At 56.8% G+C, this 14,792-nt stretch overlaps 1 protein-coding gene across 1 annotated transcript in view; it reads right to left on the bottom strand.

Annotated features, from left to right (window-relative positions):
- The window catches only part of AKT2 (AKT serine/threonine kinase 2), a 47,035-nt gene extending 32,326 nt beyond the window's left edge, over positions 1-14,709 (bottom strand). Inside the window, exon 1 of the mRNA XM_081806905.1 lies at positions 14,544-14,709. The gene's annotated coding sequence lies outside the window, so the exon portion shown is untranslated. The remainder of the gene's footprint in view (positions 1-14,543) is intronic.
- Positions 14,710-14,792: the final 83 nt, after the last annotated feature.

Here is a 14,792-nt window from a genome sequence, read left to right on the forward strand (position 1 = left end):
TCCAGGAGCTGACCGGGTTCTGTTGTGGTCACACCGGGCTCTGCCCTGCACCACGCAAAACGGGTTTAATACCATTTCTCTGTGTCGTATGACAGAAGAAGTAACTATAAAAAAAGAGCCTGGGTTTGAGAGTCCAGAGAATGTGCGGAGCCAAAATCAGGCCTCCTGGCTTCCAGAGTTTGCCCTTCCCAAGGCTGGTGTGCCTGGATTTTCCCCTCAAGAAGGTCGGGTCACCAATGAGGAAGGAGGAAGGAGGCAGCATCCAGGGTCCGGAGGATCCGAATTTCACCCCCAGGCTCTGCTGGCTTCCCGGCTGTGTGGCCACAGGCAAGTGACACCCTGCCCTCTGCTGAGTGTAGAGCTTCCCTCCGTACAATGATCCTGCTGGAGAAGGGCCACGCACCCCAGGAGGGAGCAGGCACACACTCCGGGCCCCACGGAGTGAGAGTGGGCTGGACGGAGGGGCGGGGATGTCTAGCTCTGCACAGAAGACAGCTGAACAGGGATGAAGATCACTGCTCTCGGTGATCACTCTGAGCAGGGGCAGGGACAGGAGACTCGACAGGGGTCCCCAAGGAGGCTCTGACCACTCTGGCCAGCTTTTATCGGTCTCAAGAGCTGCTGAGTACATGGCTGTCACTGACTTACTCCACCATTAGTCTCAAACACTCTACAGTAACTTATTCTAAAACTTCTTTAAGACATTTGTATTACCATCTATCTGACTCACGGGTGTTACTTACTGCTCAATGGTTTCCAAACTGTAGCCCCTTCAGGAGCTTCAGCTCACAGAGCCAGAGTCAGATCCGTGAGAGGCAACTTACAGGACGATGCAGGGCCACTGGGGGGAGGTCCTGGTGGCAGCCCTGGGCAGGGACTGGGTCCTGGAAAGGGTCCTTCCAAACCTGTTTCCTCATCTCTAAAATGAGGGTTGTGTGGTTCCTGCTGCTCGGGGAGGGCGAGGGAGGGTTGTGAAGGCTCACTGAGCTCTAGCACTTGTCTTCACCCTTTCTATGGGCTGGGACCCTGTGACCACAGAGTCAGAGCCCATCCCTCCTGTGCTCAAACCCTCCGGTGTCCCCATCTTACCCCAAGTAAAAGCCAGAGTCCTTACAGGACCCTATGAGATCTGCATGGTTCCCCCTTTACTTCTCCAAATACACTCCATTTCAACAGTGCCTAGTCCTGTGGCTCCTCCAACACACCAGGACATCCCTACCTCAGGGCCTTTGCACCTGCTGCCCCCTTGGTCGGAATGCTCTGCTCGCAGGTATCTGAGGGGCCCCATTCCACTTTCTTCAGCCTCTGCTCACATGCCACTTTCTTCAAGAAGCCTTCCTAAGCAGACAAAAGGGAGCTCCCATCTTACCTCCCCTAACCCTTTATTTTTCTCCATACCTCTCCTTATCCTTTATTTTTCTCTGTAAGCATTTTTCATCGCTGTCGTGACTTTATGTATTTACCTATGTATCAGCTTATTGTTAACCTCTCCCCACTATAATGTCAGCACGGTAAGAGCAGGGGCTCTGGCTTGTCTTGGGCCCTGCTGGATCCTCTGAGCCTTGCAAGGTGCTGGGTACACAGTGGGCACTTAAAAAGTTATTTGCAGAATGAATGTGCAATGTGAAGCCCTGTGCCCAGAACAGGCTCAGAGTGACTTAGGTTCCTTTCCTTGCCACTCGTCAACTCCTTTTTTCCTCTGGGCCCCTCTCCCTGACCTCGTTTCTATGCCAGACGACACAGATGGCATAAGGGAGGCAGGAGGGGAGGCTGAGGCTCTGCAGCTCCTGGAGCTAGAGACAGCAGGGTGGGGCTCCTTCCTGGGGCTACAACCCCCCAGGGCCCTCTGCCACCTGCCCTCTAATCTGCACCTTCCCTATAGCTCCCTGAGGAGGACTTGCTCAGGAGATAAACGCAAAGACAACAGGAACCTGTCCTTCAACAGGCAACACCTGCTTGCGGGAATCTGGGAGGAAACACACGCGCGGGGTGAGCTGAGGGAAGCAGCTCCCTTGTTTGCTGTCCCCAGCTATGTGAACTGGTCCCGTGCTTTGTGAGCACACTTTAGCAGTACTAAAAAAGTGGCAACCCGCCGTCAGAATTTCTCCTGCAGATCATGCCTGTGCACAGAGGTTCTAAGGTGGGGTTTCTCCGCCTCAGCAGGAGTGTTACTTGGAACCAGGTAATTCTTGGTGCAGAAGCTGCTATGTGCACAGGAGGCTTACCAGCATCCCTGGTCTCTACCTGCACACCCTCCCCTGAGCTGTGACTATCAAGGAAGTCCTCACAGGGGCACCTGGGTGGCTCAGTCGGCTGAGCCAGCCACTCTTGATCTCAGCTCAGGTCAGGTCATGATCTCAGGGTCGTGGAATCGAGCCCCGCTTGGGGCTCCTGGGGCTCCGGGCTCGGCGCAGAGCTGGCTTGTCCCTTTCCCTCCCTCTGCTCTAAGATAAATAAATAAAATCCTTAAAAAAAAAGAGTCCTCACACGCTACCAAATGTCCCCTGCAGGCAGAGCGCCCCAGAGCAGAGCCCACCGCCCCACCCGGCTGCGAAGCGCTGTGCCGAGGGTACACTTGCTGAAATCGTGAAAGACTGGAAGTGACCGAAACGCCGGGCCCAGGGCTGTCACCCTAGCAACGGTTAATGTGGCAGCACCAAAAAGAGGGAGCGGATGCCCATGTGCCTGTGTCTCATTTACCACAGGCCAGGCACACCCAAGTGCTCTGCACGTGGGAATTCAACCCTCCCAGGCACTTTTACAATCTTTTTTTTCTTTTAAGATTTTTTTAATTTATCTATTTGACACAGAGAGATATAGTGAGAGAGAGCACAAGCAGGCGGAACGGCAAGCAAGCAGACGGAGAGGGAGAAGCACGCTTCCCGCTGAGCAGGGAGCCCGATGCGGGGCTCGATCCCAGGGCCCTGGGATCATGACCTGAGCCGAAGGCAGACGTTTAACTGACTGAGCCACCCAGGCAGCCTTACAATCTCTTTTTAATGAAGAAACCGTGTCACGATGTGCAGTGACCGCTGCCAGCCTCTCGACCAGGAAGTGTGGAGCCAGCGGGGCCAGCAGCCACATGGCCTCTGGAGTCCGGCACACCGGGAGCCAGGCCCTGCTCCCCAGCTTTGTGGGCTTCAAGCTTCCAGCCCTGGATGAGGGGCCCTCCCCTGGCACCGCCGCGCAGCCCTCGGACAGAAGCAGCCTCCACGGGCAACCTGCCCGTCGGCATTGAGCGCGCTCTCAGCTCCACGGAACATCCCACCTGATCCCCCTCCTGCCACACAAACCACACAAACGTGCGCCCGGCACAGGGCCTCCATTCGGGTGGCTGGAGCCAGCCCAAGCGGAAACGTGAGCCACAGCGTCCTCTTCAGGAAAGCAGTCACGGGATCGACGACTGACAACAGATCTCACGGGGGAGAGCGTCTTAGGCCGGAGGCCACATGGAGGTGTGTGTCTCACCGTGGCCCACGTGGAAGGAAGCGCCAAGAGAGGCAGGATCACGGGGGCAGGAGTCAAGGCTGCCTCAGGAACCAGATGCGCTTCCACCTCGGCTCTGCCACCTCCTGTGGGACCCTGGGCACGTGGCTTCCCCTCTTCCCCTCAGTCTCCCCATCCACACACCAGAGACGAGAACGGTACGCACTCCCTGCGGTGAGGACTAGAGGAGTTAATCCACACCAAGTCCCTCGAACTCTGCCAGCGTGCCAACTGCTCGGCACCCATCAGGTGTTAGTGCCTCCGCTGCGGGGAGGCGGGGGGACCCTCGCTTCCCACGTCGCACGTTTCTGTAACATGAGAATTTTTACCTATCCCACCTCCTCGGCGGGAAGGCAGCATTAAAGATACTTTTTTTCTCTTCAATGGCACCCAGTCCCCTCAGCTGCCCCATCTGTCTACTTGGAGCAGGTATAGGACTAGGAGCAGGCTGAAGACGTAGGTGGGCTGCAAAAGATACTGGGACAAGAATAAGCAGAGCAGATTTCCTTCTCTTCCTTGCCACCCCCGCCCCACACCTTCCCCCTCAGCCCACCACCCAGGGCCTTACAGCACCCCACAGAAATCACGTCAGATATCTGAGTCGTCCTGGCCACGGGCTCCAAACACACCGAGTGCACCAGGCTGCAGCCAGGCAGAGACCCTCCAAACACAGCTCTGACCCTGTCCCTCCCCTGCTTGGGGGGATCACATCCAAGGCCTTCATGGAGACAGGGGCCCACCTGAAGTGGCCCCTGCCTATCCTCCTGCCTCTTTGATCAGTAGCACCATCCCCACACGCACTTTTCCCTTCTCCCGGTCCCTCGAACAATCCTTGCTCTCTCTCCCTCTCTCTCTCTCTCTCTCTCTCTCTCTCTCTCACACACACACACACACACACACACACACACACCCCAGGACCTTCGCACATACTAGTCGCCCCACCCGGCACACTGCTCACCCATCTTCACCTGCTAAATCCGTATTTCCTCAGGGAAGACTGCCCTGAGTGCTCCTTGCCCCACAATGAGTCACAGATCCTCAGAGCTCAGCGTTCCTGCCCCCTCATGGCTCTTACCTCTAATGTGCTCAGTCACTTGGACAAGTGTCTGGGTAATGGTGCCTCCCCCATTCGATGGGGTGCTCCACAAGGCAGGGATGGGGATGTCCTGGTCTCCACTGTGTCCCCACCACAGGGCCAGGCCCAGAGCTTCCATAAACTCAGGGTAGGGGTAGCAACCCCAATCATACCTTTGAGGTCGGAGTTGGGTCAAGTAAAGGCGAAACAAAAATCCTGCTTTCATTCATTCCACAAATATGGCACCCAGGCTGTGTCAGCACTGCTCTGGTCACCAGGGAGGCAGCAGTGACCAAAACAGAGCTCCCTGCCCTAGGGGAGTTTATGGGGGGAGGGGAGAGGGTGGACAAGCCTTAAAGTAAAGCTAAATGAAGAGCAAATTACATGCTGTAACAGAAGTTGACAAACGTTATGGAGAAAAGCAGCACATGGGGGACTAGGTATGTGGGAAGGGGAGAGAGTTTCTGGTTTTATCCAGGGTGATCAGAGAAGGGCTCACTGAGATGGTGAAACGTGAGCTGAAATTCTCCCTGAGAGATGAGGCAGCCACTGGGGCCAGGGGAGAGGGGGGAGAGCACCCCAGGCCCAGGTAGAGTAGCGCCAAGGCCAGGTGTGACCGAGTCAGGAGGGTGGAGGGGAAGGAAGCACGTGAGACTGCGGGGGGGGGGGGGCCGTGCGGCTGGCTGAGCAGGCCTGGGAGGCCGCTGTAAGGGCTGTGACTGTTTCTCAGGGACAGATGGGGAACGGTCTGGCTTGGGGCACAGCGGGATGCGGAGTTCCTGGCCCCGGTGAGGCAGAGACTGTATCACAACCGCCTCCTGCAGCTGTCCCCAGAGAAGCCCTATGCACTGGCCTGACTCTCTCACCTGCTGGCCCCCAATGGGGAAACTGAGGACAGGAAGGATGCAGTGAGTACCCAATGCTGGGCAGCCAGGACTTGGCAGAAGAAACCGGATCATGTCCGTCCCAGCCCTGAGCGTCTTCCACCTCCTTCTGCCCTCACTCCCAAGAGACCGAGCCCCCTCTCGCACTGGGGCCAGCCCTCCCTTACCATCCCTGACAGCTTGCAGACCTGGGCTGCCCCTGTTGTACACAAATGCACGCGTGCGCACACGAGCAAGGCCCCTCCAGTCTGGCTAAAGGCTTCTTCCCTCACAGGCGTTGCTCCACATCATCTGCCTGCTTCCCTGGCCAGCAGTTTTGAGGCAGGGTCTGGTGGCATGAGTCCCCATCTTATCCCTGGGGCACCTAGGAGCAAGCACCTTGGGTCCTACCCATGGATAACGTTTACTGAGTGTTCATGATGTGCCAGGTCTGGACTCCTATGAATCCTCATGGCAATCCTGGGAGGTAGATGCTATTGCTAACCCCATTCTTCAGAAGAGGAAACTGAGACCCAGAGAGAAGAAATCACATGCCCAAGATCACACAGCAGGGGAGTGCAGGAGATGACTGACCTAGCCAACAGAAGTTTCTGTAGTAGAAATGTAGGTATAGGGGCTAGTGCAAGTAAAAAACTTAAATACAAGTGGGGCACCTGGGTGGCTCAGTCGTTAAGCGTCTGCCTTCGGCTCGGGTCATGATCCCAGGGTCCTGGGATCGAGCCCTGCATGAGGCTCCCTGCTCAGCGGGAGGCCTGCTTCTCCCTCTCCTACTCCCCCTGCTTGTGTTCCCATTCTCGCTGTGTCTCTCTCTGTCAAATAAATAAAATCTTTAAAAAAAACACAAAACAAAAAAACTTAAATACAAGTAAAAATTTAGTTTAATTAACTAAAACTCAAAATAGCCACACAGAACTAGTGGCTAGCATATTGGAGGTGCAGCTCCACAGAACCTCTCTGATGAAGCACCAGGGGGCTGAAGGCAGGAGGGGGGGCGGGGGCAGGTGAAGGCCAGGGATGTGCTCACAGGCCCAAGGGGCTGGATCATCCCAGCCTGCCACAGAGAAGCTCCCATGTGGTATCATCACTCCCAACCCCTGACCCATCAGCCCAGGGAACTGAAACAGGGCTCAGAGGCCCAAATCCATACCTAGAGTGCTGGTCAAGTCAAATCCCGACTGCTACCTTCCAAGATGCACAGGTCGCTTCCCCAAACCTCCGTGTCCTCATCTATAAAACGGGATCTTAATGCCAACCTGAGCATGTGTTTGTATTATTTCAAAAGATGTTTTGTTTTTTGGGGTGTTTTTGGGGGGGGTTTTGTTTTTTTGGCAATCCAGGGTCATGAGGACCCAATGAGACATGCTTCAAGCACAGCTGGGGATGAGGCCAGCACTTGGGAAAACAGGCAGCAGTTACACAAAGGCAAACTCCAAAGTCAAGGGCCAGCCTGAGCCTGAGTTAGTCAGAGATATGGAAGTGGCAGCTATGTTCATACTGTCACTAGCTGGTTAAAAGGAATCATCCAGATGATTCATGACATGCCCATATTAACTTGTTGAAAATATCATCTAAATGAAAACACACAGCTAAAAAAAAGTAGACAAGTCGCAGACACTACCCCAAAACACATGCTCAACCCTTGCCACCCCTCCAACCCCCCTCTAGGTCTTGGGACACCAGTTTGAGAAGCACAGACTTGCCTGCCAGACCCGGGCCCCGCCACCCTCCTGTGCACTGACCCCACTCCCCCAGCTGCAGAAGCGTGTACTCGGGGTCACCACACTGAGGTGTATCCCTTCAGGGCCTTTACCCGTGCGGCACCCCTGCCTGGCCCATTTCTTGGGCTTTCACGTCAAGGCCTGAATGCCTCCCCTCAGGAGCCTCCCCCAAGTCCCCCTCCTGCCAAAGCCAGCCAGATCTGTGTTCCCTTCCTCTGTGGCACCAAGCACTCACAGGACAAACGCTACTTCTCTGCCTCCTCCAGCAGACTGGGCGCCGCTCCCTGACAGACAAAACTATACACGGCCCATAGTAGGTCCTCAATAAATTATCTGGTCAAAGAACGGAATACACAATGACCAAAAATAGCCAAGGGCGGGCTCCAGAAGCCATTCAGGAATCAGACCCCACGGGAAGGAATAGGGGAGTACCTCCCAACTCTCACCCCTGGCCCCTGGCCTCTAGGGAAGGAAGGGGCTGGCCAAGGCCAGGGCTCCGTGGGCATTGTGGGGGGGTGGAGAGAGGCCGCTGCACCCCATCTCCCAAGCAGGGATCGAATGGAGCTAATCCAGTCATTTCCAGAACAAATGAGGCCTACTTCGTGTCAGCTCTGTCTAGGAGGGGAGACAGCAAAAAAGTCATTAGGACCACAGTAGTGAGGGGCGCCTGGCCGGCTCAGTCGGTGGAGCGTGCGACTCTTGATCTCGGGGTTGTGGGGTCATGCCCCATGTTGGGTGTAGAGATTACTTAAAGTCTTTAAAACCGCAACAACAGCGATTACCTCAGAAACAGTGGCCATGGCATTGATCGGAGGCAGAAGGGCCAGTCTCAAAAAGGCAGACTCAACCCCAGATACAGCTGGCTTCAAATTTCCTGTCACCAACACTGTGACTTTGGGCAAATCCAGTAACCTGCCTGGGCCTTTGCAGGCTCACCTATGAAATGGGAGGAAGAGTTGCGCTGAGCTCCCGGGTCACGCTGAGGATTGGTGAGAGCAGGCACATCAGGCCCCGGAGCAGGCCCGGCACGGAAAGGCCGCCCTGTTAGCTCTCAATAACGACAAAGCAGTCTACGTAGCTTTCTGTGCCTCAGTTTCCTAACCACCAATGGTGGTGCCTGTTACCCACCTCACAGGCTGCTGTGCCCAAGCTAACGGACACAGGCTGCTCAGAGCCGTGTCTGGCTGAACAGGGGCGCGGTGATGGGTATGATTAATATTCCTGTCAGGAGCCCACCCCAGCAGGAACCTCGGCTGATCGGCCTGCCACCTCCTCCCAAGACTCCAAACACACAGCGGCTCCACCAACCAGCAAGCCCAGGCTGGCTGCGCCCAGGGGCCCCGTCCGCTCGCAGATGCCCAACCTGACCCAGGCTCACCATCTCCTGCAGCAGCAGCACGGATCTACCAAGCACCTTCCCAGGAGGTCCCATATCAGGCACTTTCTAACACACGAGATCCCTGAATCCTCCCGACAGCCCCACTTGGCAGGGTTGTTCCCATTTCAGCAGAGCAAAATGCACCTCAAAGACATGATATGAGGCCCCCAGGGCTCCAGAGCAACCAAGGGAGAAGCTAGGAACAGAGAGCACACCCAGGTCAGCCCAGACCACTATGCAATGACCCACCCGATGATGAAGACCTTGAAATCAGACCGGGAGGGGGGAGAGAGGGGGGCAAGGGAGTGGCAGCTGCCCCCCCCCCCCAGTCCATTTGGAAAGGGCCCACAAGGTGGCAAACCAAGGCAGGCTTGGATTTCTGGCCTCACCCTTAGAAACAACATCTGTGGACGAGCTTCCTGGGCAGAATGGCAGGGCTCGAGGAACTTCCTGCACGGACCTCTACATGTAGTCTCCCCTTAGCCAACCCCGGCTTACCGTCCCCTGCTTCAGGCACCCAGTACAGCCAGGCCCCACGGCGGGTGCTGAGTTGGCGGTGGGTCCTGCCCCCAAGGGGGCCAGGCCCAAGCTCCCACCCCCCACCCCTGCCCCTCCCACACCCGCTCCCTTGTTCCCTCCCTCCTGGTCCTGCTCCCAGGGCTGTCTCCCCTAGCTGGGCCTCTTGCTGCTTGGCTGGTTGTCCAGAAGAGCCTGCCACGGAACCACCCCACCGTGCGGCCCAGAGGCCTGGTGGTTGGGAGCCTTCCACTGAGAGCTCTTGGGAAGTTGAAGAGGCCCAGGGAGGGGTGTCCCTGGGTCCTCCAGAGGCCTGGAGATAACTTCAAAAGACACTCCTTTCCATCCCCTCATCCCAAAGGATTTCCGGAGACCCCAGGAGGTTTGCTCTGAGTCTCCACTCCTTCCAGGAAGACAGCCCAGGGCAAGCCTGGGAAATTCAACAGCCTGGCTTCAGCTTACTGCGCTAAGCCTTCAGTGTGAGGCCCCCTCACCCACAATTACCTGGTCTCGGAAGACTCTGGAGCCACACTGCCCAAATTCAGAGCCCATCCCCAAAACTGCGGGGTTGGGGACCCAGAACTGGTTACTGAGGCTCTCCAGGCCTCTGCGAGCTGGGAATCAGAGCCGAGTCCGCCCCGATCTAAGGGGTCTTCACTGAAGTCCTCCCATGGCTCCTTCACAGCACTCGAATCCCTACCGCCATGTCACCTCCTCCAGGAGGCCCTCCCTGATCACCCCACCTAAAACAGTAATATCCGCACACTCTCTTTTCTCTGACCCCCATTCATTTTGCCTTCCCAACACTGACCACAAACTGATATCCTCTCCTAGACTCGTTTGCTGGGCACCTATCTCCACTAGAAGATAGGCCCGTAAAGCCTGGTCATCCAAGTTCTAGAGCAGCAACCGGGAATGTGGCAGATCCTCAGGCACACAAGCGGTGTGGAAGGTCAAATCAGCCAAGTACAGCTTTTATCAGGTATTACTGTTGTTCAGCACTGTTATTTGATATTAGCCCAGCTGTCGGGGTTGGGGAGGGGTGGGCCCAAATCACCTCACTGAGCCTCCCCCCATCTGTCCCTAAACGGAACAGCCCCGGGCCCTGGGGAATGCGGTGTGAAAACCACAGAGGAGGGAGGCGACCATCACGCCTTCGCCGTTTCTAAGGCAGTGATTCTACTCAAGGGGGAAGTGGGAGGCATGTGAAACTCCCTGACCGGCTCGAAAATCTACCCCCCGCCCCAGGCAGAAGCCTGAGAACCTCTTCTGGCAAAAGGCACTTTCTGAAGCTCAAAATCTGACCAAGCTGTTCCTCAGAGAAGTCTGCAAGGCTCTGACCCCCACCTGCCCTCCGCCTCGGCCTCCCCTCACTCACCCCGCCCCGCCACTCAGGCCTCCTCCATACCGCAGGTCCCTGCACCTCACCAAGCTTTCAACTCTGGCCCTGTGGTTTCCCCACCGCCCTCCAAGGCCGGTCCTTCTCCTCACTCACCTGGTCCATCTGATTGGGGATCAGCAAAGAGGCCTTCCTGACAGCCCAACTACGGAAGCTCCCAGTCACACCTGATTTTAACTGCCTGCCTAGCACCTTCCTCTAACCTGTCCCTTGCTTATTCGCCAGGTTGATGGTTTGTCTCCCTCGATGCCATGGAAGGAGTGGCTCTGTCGAGGGCACCGCTGCATCCCTAGCACCCAAAGCGACACCAGGCATGCAGTAGGTGCTCAGTAAAGGCTGGTGGATAAACGAAACCCTTTGGCTCTGCAATGCCTTCGGGATCCAATGCACACTTCTCTCCCCCGCAACCCCAGCCCAGGTGGCTCTGCACAGCTGGGCCCCTGACTCCCATGAGCACTTTTGCTCCTCACCCAGCTTGTGAGCCTTCAAAAGGGCTGTTCTCACCGGGGTCAAGGCCCTTCCTGCCACTCCCGGGGGCTGTGGTGGAGATTCAGTAAAAGCACGTATAGCAGAGGGGTGTAGCAGAGCCTGACACCCGAAAAAGAGCTAGAATTTTTACCTCGGAGGAGCTCTGGGCAGCAACTGTGTGGGAGGATGAGGAGGTCTGGGCGCTGCACTTGCTACCCTTTATTTGATTATATGTCCCCACCCCCGCCCCAACCCTCCAAAACCTGTTTCCTCATCTGGAAAATAGAGATGCTAATTTCAGCTGGGCCCTCCTCCTGGTGGTACCCGCCAAGGCTCTGCAGCCTGGGAAGGGCCTCCAAGATAATAAGAATTACAATCGCTAAGATATCCTGAGGGCTCACCGTTTGTCAGGCGCTCTTCTGAAAGAGCAAGAACAGGAAACGTTTACTGGAGACTGTTATGCTAGTGAGGCTATGAATGCTTTCCACCAATTAACCCATTTAACCTTCACGACTATGTATGGGGGTGGGGGAGGGGGAATGACCATCCCTTGACACAGACAATGAAAGCTCAGAAAGATTGAGGAACCTGCTCAAGGACACACAGCCAGGGAGTGCTAAGGCTGGACTTGAACCCCATGCTCTGAATCACCTTGGTGCAGCTCTTTACAGAGGTCAGAAACCAGGACACGGGATTCCCGGATTCTGGCTGGGCCAGCTGGGGAGCTGGACATCAAGACAGTTGAGACGACTGAGGGGAGGGCATGGGGAAAGATGGACGTGCTCAGGACTGCCGACTGAGCACCTGCACAGTGCCAGCCACCATCCTAGGAGCTTCTCGTGGATGAACCCATTTCGTCCTCACAACAGTCTGAGGTGGGTGCCGTTCAGAGCCCACTGCACAAGAGGTGAACACTGAGGTCCAAGGTCACACAGCCAGAACATGAAAGCTCCAGAAAACTTGCATGCAGGCCCAACCCATCCTCGGGCAGCGACCTCTAACACGGCTCCCCTATGTCACCCCCTGCACGGCTCCCCTGCTGTTTTCTCCTGGCTCCCAGCACACACTCTGCACCAGGTCAAAAGACACCCTGGCTCAACTCTGAGGAGGGACCGAGTTTCACCAGCTAGCCCAGAACTACTAGACTGGCTGCCGAGATGCTCACAGCAGCCCTGGGCTCGGAGGGTGAGGGGAAGGAAATGCCCAAGGGTGCAGCTGACAGGGGCCAGGGCAGGGCCTTTGAGGTGCCAGAGACCCACTCGAGCTTGGGACCTGGGGAACAAGGAGCGCACGACACTAGAGGCAAGCCGACCTGGGTTCAAAGCCCAGCCTGCCCCCTAGGGTCTGACAGACCGAGGACAAAGCAATTCTTTCCCCTTAGCCCCTGCTCAGCGGGAAGCCTGCTTCTCCCTCTCCCACTCCCCCGCTTGTGTTCCCTCTCGCTATGTCTCTGTCAAATAAATAAAATCTTTAAAAAAACAAAAAAACAGGCATAACCATACCTATCCTGCAGGTGCGTTTTTGAGATACAAAAGAGCTCACGTGTGTAAAAGGGTTGCCACACGCCTGACCTACTGTGAATGGCCAATAAACTCCAGCAGTTCACTAGCTCTGGAAATGACCTGCCTCTCTGTGCTTCAGTTTCCCCTTCTAACACGGAGATCGTGCAACAGTCCCTACGGCTCTAGGATGTATTCAGCAAATTAATCTATGTGAAGCATTGAATAGTGTGTGGTACACAGAACGCACTCAATAAATGTCAGCCATCAGTCTCACAATTATTGTTTTTATTGCTGCTGTTAACCCCATCAGGCAAACCCTCTAAAAGCTGGCAGAAAGAGACCAGAGAAACAAACCCCTAGTGGAGAAAAATTCTAGAGCCTCACAGTCTCGAAGAAACTCAAGGACCTCTAGGAACCACTACCAGAGAAGCCAGTCAGCTTGGAAGCCAAGGATGTGGACCAGCCTTTGACCACATCACCAGCCCACATTAGCTGGGTCAATGAGGGACTATAGCCAGCCCTCCGGGAACTCCAGACCCGGGGCAAAGGCTACTGGGCAAGCCAAGGTCATGAGCTGGCCTAGGGAGCCCGGGCAGTGGCTCCAAGAACTCACCCAGTGACCACACTGAGAAACTAGATCTGTAGGGGTTTTGGCTACCCTAAGTCCTCCAGAGAAACCTTCCTCCCTGGTTCGAGTTGGGCCAGGGCACCCCCACCCAGGTCCCCTTGGCCTGTGCAGAGAGGAACAGCTGGGAAAACAGCACTCAGCCTCATTGTCGCCTAATGGTGAGACCAACTGTTATCGCCTGGTGGGGAGCGTAAACACGATAGGAGGCTGGACAGCTAACCGGGGAGTCACAAACAGCCTCATGACTGGGATGGAGACTGCCATGATCTGTACTGGTGCCTGGCTCCTCTGCACCCACCGCCAAGCAAGGTCTGGCCAGGGCTGAATTGGGAAGAGAGGACAAGGTTGAAAGGCAGACCATGGAGGACCAACCTGATTACTCCCTCTCGCTGAGCCTAAGCAGAGAGGAAGAGGGTCTTCAGAATCCCAAGGATCTAGAAGTCCCCAGCCACCTTCCCTTGGCAGAGAAGTATCCCTTTAAACACTCCTTCCTCCTAAGTCTTAAGCAGATCCAGGGGACACAGCTCCTCAAATCTTAGCTCAATACCTCCTCCCCTCCCTAATATGGAGCCGAAAGCTCAGAAAACTTCAAACAGAGGCTTCTAAGACATCTCCTGCCCATAGAAACAAAGAATTTGCCGCAGCAGTGCCCCACACCCCTTAAAATAAGGTTTAATAATATGAAAAGGTTGTGGGAAAGACAGCAATCCCAGCGACCATCCAGTTCCCCCTCAAAGTCATTAAGAAGTTCAATAGCGACCCTCCCTCCTCCGGCTCAGTGTAAACCCCCAAGCCCCACCCACCAAACTCGGGAGGCAAAGCCCTTCCTCAACACTCCGCATTACCGCCCTCCCAAAATACTCCCCTGAACACCCACTGGGGCCTGCCCCCCTCACCCCCGCGCGTCCCTCAAAGATTATAAACATCACAAGCCTCCTCCTTTGATACAGCGCTCCTCCACGCTCTCAGGATGCCCCCCCCAGCACCTCAATGGTATAACCCACACGGCGCTACCCGGGCCGCACTTGGTACAGCTCCCTCCGCAGCAGCCCCCCACCGCCCTAAACACGCTAGAGGAAAAGCTCCCACAGCCCCGAATAGGTACAGCCCCTACACTTCGAAAGGCGCGCGCCGCTCCTCCGCCCCCCCCCCCACCCCGCCATGGCTCAGCTCTCGCACACCGGGCGGGCGCTCCCTTCCCATCCCACTGGTTCAGTCCGCAGCTCCTCAGTGGTTCGGTCCCCGCACTTTGGTGTGCCCCCCCCCGCGCCGCCTCAATGGTACGGCCAGCCGCCCCCGCCCCCGGCCCCTCAGGCGTAGTCCGACCGCCCCCGCGCAGCCGCCCCCACTCAGTCCCGGAAGGGGGGGCTCGAGGACGGCGGTCCCCGCCCGGCAGGCACTGGTGGTACGGCCCGACGCCGCACTGCGGGGGGTCCGGACGCGACCATCGCTGGGGGAGGCGCCCGGGGACACGCGCTGGCGCACTCACCTGTCACCGGCGGCCGCCCAGCCTCTCCGGCGGGGCCCTATTCCCGCCCATCGCCACGCCGCGCTTGGTCCCGCTCCTTGTGTTTCCTGGCGCCGGCAACTGCAGCAGCAGCGGCAACGCCTTCTCCGAGCCAGGCCCAACGGCTCGCGCGGCGCGGCCCCCCCCGCCCCCTCCCCCTCCCCCCCAGCCCCCGCTTACCGCCCCCTCCCACCCGCTGGCCGGAAATACCGCCTTCTCCCGCCACAAACA

Source organism: Leptonychotes weddellii, chromosome 16 (genome assembly GCF_054177405.1).
Source record: "Leptonychotes weddellii isolate Sample4059 chromosome 16, ASM5417740v2, whole genome shotgun sequence".
NCBI lineage: Eukaryota > Metazoa > Chordata > Mammalia > Carnivora > Phocidae > Leptonychotes > Leptonychotes weddellii.